General features: G+C 45.1%; 1 protein-coding gene across 11 annotated transcripts in view; it reads right to left on the bottom strand.

The window, feature by feature from the left end:
- The window catches only part of TMEM108 (transmembrane protein 108), a 327142-nt gene that overhangs the window by 25706 nt on the left and 286895 nt on the right, over positions 1–14541 (bottom strand). The window contains exon 1 of one of the 11 annotated variants that reach the window (XM_079101305.1): positions 161–1866. The exons of the other annotated variants lie outside the window; for them this stretch is intronic. The gene's annotated coding sequence lies outside the window, so the exon portion shown is untranslated. Of the gene's footprint in view, positions 1–160; positions 1867–14541 lie in introns of those variants that run through there. 11 annotated transcript variants of the gene reach the window in all.

Raw genomic sequence — 14541 nt, 5'->3', positions numbered from 1 at the left:
CATTCTTTCTACATGTGACTTTGGTGCTTCCATTGAGAGGTGAGGTCTATCCCCTCCACTTGTATCTGGGTGGTTTGCGACTGGCTAAAGAGAGGTCACCTGACTTGCAAGGCTAGACCATAGAGATGAACAGTTTCTTCCTGATTCCCGGGGTGCTTACCCTTGGATGCCAGCCAGCATGCTGGGAGGAAACCTCAGCAGCCCAGGGAGGGGCCCAGGTTAAGGGAACTGAAACATGGCCCTGGCCTCAAGTCCAGCTGAACTTCCAGATGACAGCTAGCACAACTTGCCAGCCATGTGGTGAGACATCTTGGAAGTGTATCTCCCAGCATCCATCAAGCCACCCAGCTGAGCCTGGGTTAAGCAGGGACCAGCGACCCTACCCGAACCATAAGTGATGAGCAAAATGAGTGCTTACTATTGGTTTAAGCTACTAAGTTTTGGGGGTGGTTTGTTAGGCAGTAATATTAACTGGAAGGCCACCCACAGAGAAGTGAAATCAAAGCCCTCTCAGTGACCAGCCTGGATTTAAACATCCGGGGACTTTCAGTGCTGGATTTCGAGTTGGGTTTCCTTACTGCTCGTTTCCTGCCCAGACTCTGGGAAAGGAAAATGTCTCGATTCTGGGCTCTTCCTGCAGCACCGTGATTTCTCTGACATACAGCTCTAGGCTCCCCTGAAGAAAGAAAGGAACGAGTGCATACTAGCAGTGACACAGGGTTCCTGGCACAGAGGGGAGGCGGGTGGAATAAAGCTGAGGCTGGTACTGTATATGGTGCCCACATATTGAAGGCCTTGGCGGCTGCTTCTAAGGAGCTGCTCTGCTGGCAGGGCATAGAATCAGCTGTGATGGGAACATGAGGTCACACAAGAAGGTGTTCTCCCAAAGACTCCCCAGAAGAACAAAAGTGAGAGGAGGAAAGAGATGGATGTAAAGGCTAACTCGACCTCTAATGAAATAACAGAAATGTTAATATTCAGGGAACATCTTGCTGACCTCACAGGAAAGAACACAAATCCTCTACACACTTGGCCCTGCCCGCTCCCCAACTAAAAGGAAGAGGCTCATAAAAATGATGCAGAGGCAGGTGTGGGGTCAGCTGGGAAGGGGGGAAGTTGGCCAAACAGCCTTCGGCTTCAGTTAGGAGGAATGAGTCCTGGAGGTCTATTGCACGGCATGGTGACTACAGTTAATAATATGTTGCTTATTTCCAAATGACTGAAAGAATTTTAAATGTTTTTGCCATAAAAAGTGATAAATATTTGAGGTGATGGATATGTTAATTCGCTGATTGAATCATTCCATAATGTAAGCATGTATCAAAACACCACATTGTACCCCACAAATGAATACAATTATTATGTGCTGTTTAGATATGAGGTGTCCCCCAAAAACTCATGTGTGAGAAAATGCAAGAATGTTTAGAGGTGAAATGATTGGGTTTATAAGAGTTTTAACGTCATCAGGGCATTAATCCCCCCGATAGGGATTAACCTGGTGATGACTGAAGGCAGGCGGGGTGTGGCTGGAGGAGGGGGATCCCGGAGGGCAGAACTCTCTCTCTGCTTCCTTGTGGGATGTCCTGAGCCCCCTTCCTCCACCACACTATTCTGCCTACCTCAGGCCCTGAGGAATGGAGTCTGCCATCTATGGACTGAGACTTCTAAAACCATGAACCCCACATGAATTTTTTCTCCTCTGATTATTCTTGTCAGGTCTTTTGGTCACAGCAGTGAAAAAGCTGACTAAAACATCTGCTGATCCATGATAAAATAAAATTTTAAAGAGAGCACTCCATATTTTATAGGAGAGAACTTGACCAACACTACCTTAGTCAGGTGATCAAGGTCACCATCCACCATGATAAAATCATGTTGACAGTATATAATTTGATAAGAAAATGGAATTCTGCTTTTTCAGACTTTCTCCCTCAAGCACATACCCCAGTATAAACCCCAGAAGGAAAAAATCCGAAGTTGAGGGACAGTCTACAAAATATCTGACCAGTACTCCTCAACACTGCCAAGGCCTTCAGAAATGGGGGAAGTCTGAGAAACTGTTAAGACCAAGAGGAGCCTAAGGAGACATCACAGCTAAATGTAATGTGGCATCCTGGTTGGGAACCTGGAATGGAAAAAGGCCATTAGGCAAGAATGAGTGAAATCTGAATGAAGTATGGACTTCCATTAATAATAATGCACTAAGATTGGTTCAATGTGACAAATGCACCAGAGGACGTAAGATATTAATAACTGAGGAAACTGATCACAGGTTTCCAGGAATACTCTGTACTGCCTTTTCAACTTTTCTCAGTCTATTTAAAACTATTCTAAAATAAAGAAAAATTTTTAAAAAGTCCATGGAGGTCAGATAGTGGGGACAGTGTAAGGCCATTGCATGGGCTGGACTCTGGGAGGGGACGGAACTGAAGGGAGGTTTGTGGTTAATTTTCCTAGAAACCTAGATGGGAGCAGACCAATGAGGTTGGACTGAGTTCCTTCCTGTCCTAATGCCAGCTGCTGGCATATGGTTTTTTAACCAAGTGGCTATATTCTGTGCTAACCTACCTACTGATAGGCTTTGGAACCTACTAGAGAGAGGAAGGGGTACAAACTTTATGACTTTTGCTACATCTATCTATATTTCCTGATTTTCATCTTTTTAATATTCTCATTCAGAATCACAATGTGGAGTTTGGAGGTGAGATGGTAGGGAGACTAGCAGCCTCTGCATACAGCTTTTTTTAACCCATTCAAATTCCAACTGCTCATTCAGGGTCAATGCCATTGCCATTCATGTACCATAAATAACGATGATTTTCTTGACCAAAGGACACAGGTAAGGGAAAATCAGAGCTTAATCATCACCATGTGTTCTGTTGCCCTGTTGCTTAAACACAGAGGCCAAAATAAGGATAGGATAAGGACACATCCATCCTCATTCAGAGTTCCTGCCCTGTTATGGTTTGGATCTGGAATGTCCCCCAAGGGCTCACATGCTGAGGGTTTGGTCCTCATACAACAACGTTCAGAGTTGGAGCTTTTGGAACGTGATTGGACCATGAGACTTTTAACCTCATCAGATCAATCCACTGATGAGCTCACAGTTGAGTAGCTGAGTGGGTATTGGGAGGTGGTGGAAATGGTAGCAGACAGAACCTACTTGAAGGGTGTAGGTTCTTGCGGGGTGTGCTCTTGGAAATTATCTTATCCCAAGTTCCTTCCTCACTCCTACCCAATCTCTCTCCACCTCCGGTTGCCATGAGTTGAGTAGCTTTCCTGTGCCACATCCTTCCACCGTGATGTTCTGTCTCACTTCAGGTCCAGAGTTGAAACAGTTAACCAACCATAGCCTGAAATCTCTGAAACCATGAACTGAAATAAATTTTTCCTTCTTTAGGTTGTTTTTCTCAGATATTTTATTACAGTGATGAAAGCTGACTAACACATATCCATACTTCTTTGCTGCTAGGTGATGATGAATTTGCCTCTAAAACCCAATTTGATTGCCACCTCATCTTATAGGGCAGAAATGTCATCTCCCTGCCCAGAGCTCCCATTCTATTCTCTCTATTCCCATTCACACTGTGACTCTTCTCTCCAGAGACCTGCAGTAGAGGTTATCTTGGGAAGATTATGGCTTGTGGTTCCAGGGACTTAGGTCTTTGGGGGTGTGCCCTTGGTGACTATATCTTGTCCAGTAGCTGGGACTACTGGCGTGGACCATAGAGCCCAGTGTGCTGGAGCTTTTCACTTGACATTCTCATGGACAGGTGGACAGTCTGGAGTGTCACCCTTCAGCAACACCCTTCCCAATAAAGGAGCTTGCTGAGGAGAAAGGAGAAGCGTTGTGGCTGGCAGGGATAGTGGCGAAGCATCTTGGTGGAGGGGTCAGGCAGAGAAGAGGCCAGCGGGAGGGAATGGCATCTGCTCCCTGGAATGGCACACAGGCTCTCTGGAGTGTGATGCAAAACTGCTTGGTATTCCCACTTGGTTCCCTGTCAGGCTGGCTGCAAGGCTGTCTGGCCCTGCCTCCTCCATTGCCAAAGGTTCACTGCCTGCTCCAGTTTGCCTGGAATGAAATAGCTCAGGCCACACGTCTGTGCATCCTTGTGAAATTGCCTAATATCCCATTTCAAGGCAGGATGCCCACACCCCAAGCTATAATTTAGATTTTGGGCATGAGTTGGATTTCACAATTGAATTCTGAAACTCAGCCCTCCGCCCTCCAGGCTGTGCATGCTTGGGAATTAAAACTTCCCTCTTCATCCTCCACTGTTGGCCTCCTCCCCGTAACCAATATGGAAACTCTCATTAATGCTCAATTTCCACTGGTTGAATGCCTATTGTATGCCAGGCACTATACTAAGTCGTTTTCATTTCTTTCATTTTAATCTTCACAAAGTCCTAAGAACAAATATTAGCCATCTATATGATGATAGGGGTACCTACCTTCTACCTTTCAAATGTTCTCTTTTGTGGATTTAGGTACCTGAACAATGCAATGTGAACCTGAGAGTAATTTCCCGGTGAAGATAAGTCATCTCGTTCATGCTAAAGCTGAGGAGACAAGGACACTCATGGAACCAGGAATGAGCAATGGGCGAGGGACTCTGTTGGGTGGGTTTTATGTGTAGCAGCTTATCAGGGGGCTCATGAAAGCTGGAGGAGCCTGGAAGGCTTCCTGGAAGAGGAGAGACCTGGGTCCTCTTAGGATCACTCCACTATTTGTACATCTCTTCATTCACACATTTAGCAAACATTTCTGGGGTGCTAAGCCGAGTGTGGCTTTGTAACTAGCAACCTGGTGTCAGCATGGCTGCTACCAACTCATTCCTGCCATGGGCAACAAAATGCATATGGGGAGGAAAATATCTGAAAAATTCTGGAAAGGTAAGTTTATATATGGCAGGAAGCATTTTATACGATGCTGTGTTCTGAATAGGAATATGCGTTATTGAACATGTATGATGTTTGCAAGTATGTTACCCCTGAAAGCTGATTTAATTTAAAACTAAGGTTCAGAGACATTAAGAGATGTGTTCAAGGTCACACAGTCAAGGTGGAGCGAAGATGCTCACCTAGGTATGTTTCTGTTTTAGAAAGAGAGGAAACTCTCCTTCTCTCTGTCCCTCTTTCTACTTTCATCTGTGGATGCTGCCACTTATAAACCATTTTTAGTAGTAAGTCTTGATTACTTTTGCTCCCAGTCAGCTCACCACCTGATCAAAGGGCTCTTAGATTCAGCAGGCCTTGGAGATGGCAAGCAGCTGACTCTGCAGAGTCAGGCTCCCTAGAGTCAGCCATATGGCTCTTGTGTGACCTCTCCTCCAAGTCCAAAACCCTGCCTCTGAATTGAACCCCCAAAGAAGACCTGGATCAAAGTTGAAGCACATCCTGAAAGGCTCCAATCCCTAGGCCAAGGCTGGGGGTGAAGTGGGGATGGACCACCAGAGCCCAGCTCAGAAGAATTCCCATGCTGTCTCTCCACCCTGCTTAGCAAAGGAAAGTGGCTGTCCCTATCTCCTAGGCTGGGGGAGAAGGGGGAGGTGGTTCCTTGCTTCTGAGATTTACTTAGCTGATCCTCCTTCACCCAGTCACTGCTCTCCAAAACCTTGGGACCCAAACACATAGGTAAATGCACCCCACCCACAATGTAGTCTAGATTTTCTTTACAATCTAGAAGACACAGTCTTTGGATCCTACAGAACTAGGAACAGGACATTTTATAATAAAGGATGCTTAAGTTCTTCACCTCTCTCTTCTCTTTCCTGGGGAGCTGTGGAGAGAACACAGCCCTGGAAGTATATGGTTCAAGGCACAATCCGCCCGCCAGCTTTGTGACCTTGTATCAGTTTACCTGATCAGCTGGCCTGTGGGGGGATTCTGCCGGCCATCTCCACCGATCATGATGTTTTCTCTTTGTTTCTTTTAGCTATTGCACTGAGTTGTGGTTGTAGACTCTCTGGTCTACCACCCTGATTCTTTCCCCAACCTCCAGTAATAAGGCCATCATCTCCTCGTCTCCTGATGCTAGGCATGTGGACAGCTCCTGATACCCAGCTGAATTTCTTTTAGTAATTGTCCTGGACTGAAACAAGTTGCTTTGCTCCGGGTTACACCCCATTCCTGGGAAACCTGTATCCAGGGACTGGTTCTGGTGGGTGGAAAGGACAGGTCCCTTGGCCTCAGTTCAGGAGAACTCTGAAGGGCCTTAGCTCCTGAGTTCCCACAGGGTCAAAAACTGCACTGCTGCCCAACTACTCCCACTTCAGTATTGCTCCCCTTACTCACTAGTGGGACTCATGAAAGCTGGAGGAGCTGCCACAGATGGACACAAGGTGTCAATTTTGGAAGAACTTCCAAAATACTTCCTGTATGCCATTTTCCAGCTTCTATCTAGTCTTGGTGTTTTAGTCGGCTTTTCACTGCTATGACGAAAAGACCTGACCAGAACAATTGAAGAGGAGGAAAGGTTTATTTGAGGACTCATGCTTTTAGAGGTCTCAGTTTGTAGACAGCTCGCTCCATTTCTTGGGGCTTGAGGTGAGGCTGAACATCATGGTGGAAGAGTGTGGCAGAGGGAAGCAGCTCACATGATGATCAGAAAGCAGAGAGAGACTCTACTTACCAGATATAAAATATATACCCAAAGGCACACCCCCAGTGACCCACCTCCTCCAGTCACATCCTAGCCACCTTCCGTTACCATTCAGTAATCCCATTAGGGAATTAATTCACTGGTTGGGTTTAACACTCACAGAATCCAATCATTTCTCCTCTTACATTGTCTCAAACATTAGCTTTTGGGGACACCTAATATCTAAACCATAGTACTTGGTATCCAAACACTGCTGCTGATTTTTTCCTTTTTCTTCTTTTTGTGCGATACCGAGATTGAACCCAGGGGTGCTCTATATCCCCAGTCCTTTTTGAGACAGGATCTCCCTAAGTTGGCCAGGCTGGTCTCCTGCCTCAGTCTGAGTTCCTGGCATTACAGGCATGCCCCACTACACCCCATGATTCTTCTGATCACCCTTTCCCTGATTTGTTTGGCCATATTTGTTCCATCTCATTTAACATCACTTTAAAGACGTACTACTTCCAGGTGGCTTTCCTTGATGTATTCCTTCCTGGTTCTGGTCACTCTACTCATAAATGCACTCTAATAGATGGGATATAAGACTTCTCTGCTCCTCACTCTGTGTTTTCTCACATCTTTCCATCAGCTGGGAAGCTCCTTGGGAACAGATAATTCCAAATTTAATTTAAAATATCCCCTCTCACAGTGATCACTGAGGCACTTACTCCTGAGCTGAGCAAGTATGACATAGACCTTATCCCTTCTCCACCTTCCTCTCCCACTCACTTAAATTATTTGGGGACTGGCTGTACTATCTGAGCTAAGCATTGCCTATGTGATGGACAAAAAATTAATGTTCCCTGATGCTGTATGCTGAGGTTTAGACCTCCCTCTCTCTCTCACTTTCTAGCTGGGGAACTTGGGGCGAGTTACTCAGGCTCTTTGTGTCTCACTTTTCTCACCTGTAAAATGAGAATAATAGTACACACCTTATAAAATTATTAGGAGGATTAGAGGAGTTAATATTATGGAATTTATAACACTCTCTGGCATATGGTGGGAATTAAGTTTGCACTTTCCAATATGGTAGCCACTGACCAAATGTAGCTACTGAGTGTGATGGGCTGACAGATCTGACTCCATGAGAATGTCATAGGCCAGACTCTAAGGGAAATGACTAAACAGACTCCATTTTGCTCTGAGACTCCATGATATATAGGAAGTAAGCTTCTCCCATGGGAACACCCTGCCTCTGTACCCATCATCAGTTACTTAGTGTGACATGTTTAACAATAGAGAATGACAATTCCTATGTGAAGAAAAATTGCTCTTTTGATTTCTATTGCTCCTAAACAATGTACCATGTGAACAGTGATTGTGTGGATGTTAGTAACCATTTTTTAGTTTGTACCTAGGTAAGGGTCATTTTGACCCACTTTCCCCTCTGTTGATGATCTCATGATGTTAGTTTGTAATTTTGAATCGTAGCAACAGACACTTATGATTGATGTGATTGATGTAATTTTTGGTATAAAAACCCCTACAACTCTGTGGTCGGGGCTGTTCTTCCAATAGCCAATTTTTCTTGGGCACTGTGTGAGACAGTCAGCTGGCCGGCTTAATAAAGACTCTCAAATTTGGACTTCTCAGTGGTGATCAGTCTGTTCTTAAATTCCACCCCACAACACCAAGCACTCACAATCTAGTATGTCCTATAACTATAAATACATACCTACATTGGGAGCCTTGGTATGACAAAGTGTAGAATATTCCCTTGATTTTTGTGTATTGATTGCATGAAATATGTTAATGTTCTGAATAAATGGAACTACATAAAATATATTAATATTTTAATTAGTATGGCTGCTATACAACTCGAAATTATATTTGTGACTTGTATTTCTACTGGACAGTGCTGATCTAAGTCTCTGCTATAAAAATAATAAAGAAGAGCAGAAGGTAATAAGTACCATACTTGAGGAATACATCCTGTCACAAGAACTACGCTAAGCATGGACCAGCAGCCGCATCACCAGCACCTGGGGATGTGTTATAAATAGACTCTTGGGCTCCAGTTCTACGGAAATTCCCAAGAAAGGTCCAGCAATCTGCTTAAGAAAAAAAATCTCTAGTGATTCTGATCTGACCAGTTTGGAAGTTCTTGCCTAAGAGTCCAGAGGATCAGGGCCCAGTTGTGCCAGAGGCAAGGCCGTCCACTGCCTAGTAAGGGAGGGGCCTGAGGGAAGCCATGCGGCCGAGCTCCAGGCTCCTTCAGGTGCCACTGCTTCTGGAAACACTGCCCTCTGGCTGGCTGGCTCTGCTGCCCTCTGTTCCTTTTTAAGTCTCAAAGGAGCCAAGAACAAAAGGCATCTAACCTGTCTGCCCTTGGTGAAGTTAATTTGCATTTGTAAAGCGTGACCTCAAAAGGCGTGTTTGTCATTTTCTCTTGCGTGCTCACCAGCAGCTGGATATGGGGCAGAGGGGCAGCTGAGGTCCAGAAACAGGGCAAGCGAGGAGCAGCCGGAGTTCAGGAGCCAGCCCGCAAGTGGGTCGGCTTCCCAGAGATCCACTTTCCAAGAGTGAGGGGAGAATGAGGGGTGGCTTCAGGGAAGAACGCAACACTAACTCCATGATGTTGCACTTTGGATTCATGGTCTTTATTTTCCTTCGGGCTTCAACCAAACAAATGCCTTTCAGTGGGTGCAACCCAAATTCTGCCCTTGATCTTCTCTGGACTTGAGTCCAGAGGAGCCCGTGCATTGTGGTGTGGGTAGACCCATTGTGAATGAAAGGACTTGGTAGGCGCAGGTCACATTTCTTTCCTGGGGGAGTGTTTGGGAGAGCTGGGAAGGAGGGACTTCCTGGGACATCTTCACTGTGCGGGGGCTGAGCCCACGATGTGCAGAAGCCTGACTTGCTGCCCGCCCACTGGGTTTCATTTCCACTTACAACTTATGTATTTGCAGCCATCTCTGCTCACAACGACAACATCACTGTCAGGCACCATGCAGTGTGCTGCACAACTTCTGGGCTGGTCGTGAAGTTCCTGTTACACCATTTCCTGGAAGTAGCTTTGGGTCTGTGGTCCTCACCCACCCACCGCAGGAAGGGCCAGCCTCAGAGCAGCGGCCTGACAGTTGCACCAGGCAACAATGCTAATAACAGGGACTATAGATTCGATCGAAGTGCCTGTGGTGGTGGCAGGGGTGGTCACGCAGGTGTCATTTATTTGATCTGTTCTGTTCCAGATCACTGGGCACTGCGTTCATGACTTCACTGCTGGGCTAGATTATATTTTCTAAACACAAACACACCAAAATATCTCATTTCACAGGTTCTTCTTCCTGTGATGCTGACTTATTGAGAAGTGGGGTCTCTGTTCCCTCCACTGAGTCTGGGCAGCCCTGTGGCTGTGGCAGAAGTGACAGTGAGTTTCAAGGCGAGGTCGCCAAGGCTGACGTGTCCAGCTACTTGATGCCTCCATGCTGGAGAGATAATGGAGGTGGTGGGAGCTGCCCACCAAGCCGCAGCTGGGCGTCTTCCAGATGGGTGTGGGCACACTTCAGGCGACTTTGGCACAGCTGGTGCTGAACGAAGTAGAGATGAGCTATCCCCAACAAGTCCTGTTCAGGTTTCAGGTTTTCAAATAAAATAGTGTGTCATCATTTTAAGAGGCTAATTTTGGGGGGTGATTTCGTTGCACAGTAATAGTAAATGGAGCTCCTTACATTATCTCCTCAAACCTACATAAATTTCTAAACAAGGGATTATTATCATAGCCCTTGCAAACATGCAAAGGGGTTAAGGAATTTGCCTGAGATTTCATAGCTGGAGAGCCCCATTGCAAGCCCGGGACTGTCTTGCTCTGGGCGCAGGCTCTGAGAGTCACGCCTGACCTCGCTGGGCCACACTCCCACGCACATGCTTCAGCCCCCAGTGGGTCTGAATCCCTGCCTAGAAGTATCTTTTCAGCTCCATATGATACCACATGAACATCTGGAAGCAGAAAAGACCACTAGGTCTTTTAATATGTCATAGAAAAAGGACACTTACCCTTGAAAGTCTGCAGATAGGGCCAATTCTTATGTCCAGTATAAAAGGACACTTGGCTTTCATCTGGGAACAAAGAATGCTGATGGAATCCAGGTTAGGTAACAGCTATCATGTCCTAGAACTCTGGTGGACTTTTAGAGATTGGCCTCTTGTGTTTTAAACTCTCCATGGTATTATTTGAATCAGGAAAGTTGTTCTAAGAGTTAAACAGTTTCTTTACTCTCTTTTACTTTGGAGTTCAGCAGGCTTGCACTTTAAGTATATAGATTGCCGAGTTTTGACAAATACACTTGAGGAGCCAGGATCATAATCAAGGTATAGAACATTTCCATCTCCCTATAAAGTTCCCTCATGTCCTTCTGTAGTCAAATTGCCCCTGCCCTCACCAACTCCAAGTGAATCTATTTCTATCATGATAGGCTTGTTTTATCTGTTCTAGATTTTCACATATGTGAAATGAGAGAATCTTTTGTGTCTGGCTTTCACTCAGTATAACAGCTGTGAAACCTATCTATTTTCTGTGTGCATTAGTGGCTAACTCCTTTTTTATTGCTGTGTAATATTCTGTTACATGGCTCTGCCCATCATTCATCTGTCAATAAACAACTGGACTGCTTCCACTTCAGGGCTATTATGAATGAAACTGCTATGAACACTTGTTTATAGGTCTTTGTGTGAACATATGTTTTCATATTATCTTAGGTAAAAATAGAGGCCTAGAGGCAGAACTGCTGGGACATATGGTAAGTATATATTTAACTATGTTAAAAACTGCCAAACTGTTTTCCAAAGGGGTTTACCATTTCACATTTCTATTTTAAAACTTAATTAAGTTGATTGACAGATTAATTGATTGCTTAGTTAATAAAATATATTAGCATGATCCTAAAGTCAAAATGCAGAGAATAAATTCAGTGTGGCATTAACGTCCCAGTTTCCCCCATCTGAAGGCAGGTGGCGTCAACAGCACTTGAGACCTTTACAGATGTAATCAAAGCAGTCACAAACACTTACCTATATCTTCCCACCTAGTTTTTACACTGATGAGTGTGTCCTGGACAAACCTGGCTTTTCCCACAACAGTGTCTTGGATACTATTAAGCAGCCATTTCCTGAAGTGTGTTCTGAGGAACTTTCTCCGTCAGGTATTCTGTAGCAAAAATTTCCCACATAAACTTGGGAGAAATCTACCTACGAATGTCTCCTATTAGAAAGTCAGAGTGTATTTGAACTTATTGAAGGCTCAAGGATTGAAGGCTCAAAGAAGGCTCTGTGAAGTCCTGGGATTAAAAAGCACTGATCAAAAACAAACTTTTTCTGTAAATGTTCATGTAAACGTGTTTAAGTGTTGTAGAAAAGGTCTCTGTCCCCGTTGCTGCAATCTGCCCTTGTAGTGTGTAAGCAGCCACAGACCAGATGTGAATGGATGGGTGTGGCTGTGTTTCAATACAACCTTATTTACCAAGAGCAGGGGCAGGTTATAGGGTTGGCCCATTCCTGATTTAGAGCAGGGCGGGGTTTGATAGGGGAAAGTTCCAGCTGACTTTCAAAGTGTGTTTCTTCCATTTGTGCTTCTCCCTGCATGTCCCAGTCCTTCCCTGCCCCAAGGAATCTGCCACTTCCAGATTTGGAAGATGGATGGGACAGGAGAAGAGGGCGAACAGAAAGAAACAGAGGGGGCCTGGATGGAGGGAGAGGGATGGGGAGAGGCACTGGGGAGAGGTGTCCCAGAGCAGAGACCAAAGACAATAGAAACACTGAGAGTCGAGTGAGAGACCATTCAATCTGAGACCTCTTCTCCTTCCTCATCCCCTTCTCCATCCTCATCTTCTCCTCCTCTGTGAACATGGAAAACACATTGTGCTTCAGTTCTCTTAAATCAAAGTCTCATGACTAAGAGGAGGCTTTGGAGTCTGGGCTTCCAATTTGAGAATCTGAGATTTTGAGAATTTGAGATTTGGAAGTTGGAGACCACAGATTCATTCTATGAGCCCACAAACCCTTTGCTGTCCAAGCCAAATTATCTGAGGATGAATGAGCTTATGTCCAGATATGAGCTACACCCATTTGATTCCGGGAATGAATTTTGTAAGTTTTCTTATCTAACAACACGGCAATGGATGTAAAAGTTATCTCAGGAAATCCTAGCTCTTCTGTTTTAGGTAATCTCATTGCACCAAATGTAAGAAGCAGCACACTATTGTTTTATGTGCCAGTAAGAGAGAAAAAAATACTGCCAATCAAACTGTGACACACTTCCTTACATTTACAATCTTTGTTCTATCTTTACTGAAAGAGCATCTTTAGACGTGTCTAGACAGTTCTATCACACATCCCTGCTGCCTTCCCTTACGGCTCGGCTCGGGGTGTGTGCTAGCTGATCCTTTCCTACACTCCTCAATAACAAAACAATCTTGCTTTATCTTTGTGTCTTCTTTCTTTTGTCTCATTTAGGACTTGGTTGTGCCTTTGGAACATGGAATGGAGACCATTCTTATGTTTTCTCCACAAATAGCACTACTGCTCTGCTTCAGTAGACACAACTTTTTGTTTTGATTTTGAGTTGCCAGGAATTTTTGTGAAGACTTTAAAAAAAAACAAAAGTGGTAAGTTGCACATTGTATCAAGGATGCACTTGCTTCACATGGGGACATGTGAATAGGGGAGGTGAACAATGATCTACCCCACACAGGCAGGGACAACCGCACCAGAGTAGTCTGGCAGACAGTGACCATGATATGCATCCTGGGTTCAGAGATTTAAAATGAATGGAAATTCTCTAACAACATAAGCCCAGATGAATGTATGTACTTACTTAGGCAAAGTCCTCTTTTGAACTTTAAGAGGCTAAACCAAACCAACCAATGACCTTAATGTAGTATGTAGCATTCTTTTTCTTCATAACGGTCCCCAAATTCTCCACGGGGATTTCCAGATTTTCCCAGCTAAATATCAGTGCACTGGAAGTCACCTGGATGGAAATAGGTCTAACTATGGGATCGGTGCAGGTGCTAACTTGGTGTGACCCATAAAACTATCTTCACACTTGCCTGCCCACCCCGCTTCCCTCTTGTGAGCTCAAAATGGATCTTGGTTGACATAATGAATTATGCATAAGCGTGTGAAGTGCTGATCATTTTAAAGAAAGAAAATCAGAATTGAACTATAGTTTTTTGAAACATGTGCTTAGCACATATGCCAAAAGAATGTGTAAAGGAAGAAGCCAAATTAGAAATTTATATCCATGTTAAAAAAAATGGTTACATGACATTTAAAGTAAGATCTGACAAGCTCCTGCTACAAGCTTAGAAGGCTGCCTGGCTCCTTAAACCTCTCTCTGAGCTGGGCTTGCCAGATTCTGTTTGGCAGGGTGGGATCTAGTGAGGGGGGAGGATGCTGATGGGGAAGAGCGGGCCCTGGGTTATTTCTGGGAGCCTCCTCCCTCGTCTTGGATTTGTAGTTTTATTGGCCTTCAAGGTTTAGACCCAGGACGTTAAACCCCAAACCCATCCCCTTCCACCTCACCCTGATTCACAGACGTGCGACTAGAATCCAATACACAAACCCTAAGATTTCTTTCTGTTCAAATCACTGTTTAGACACACATCCTGGCGAAGCTCTCCTGGGGCTGGGGCTGGGTGGGTGATGTTCCAGACGCCAGCTCACCCTTTCACGCCCCTGTAATGTGGCTGGAGTCCATCAGGTGCCTCAGCACATCTCTTGGATGGCTCCACCTGGGTGTGAATTTCCAGATGTGCCCAGCTGGGCAAGGCCCCCAGCTCAGAGCCTCATTGGCACATGCCCAATGTGGTGTCTGCCATGTTCTCACACACACTTGGAGGCCTGACCTGACAGCGTCTGTCTGTGACGTATACCTTTCTTGCTTTCCAAAGGGCTGCAGGGTG

The sequence above is a fragment of the Sciurus vulgaris genome (assembly GCF_902686455.1).
Source record: "Sciurus vulgaris genome assembly, chromosome: 10".
Taxonomy (NCBI): domain Eukaryota; kingdom Metazoa; phylum Chordata; class Mammalia; order Rodentia; family Sciuridae; genus Sciurus; species Sciurus vulgaris.
The sequence above is the reverse complement of the archived record's forward strand: the minus strand, read 5'-3'. Positions and strand labels throughout refer to the sequence as shown.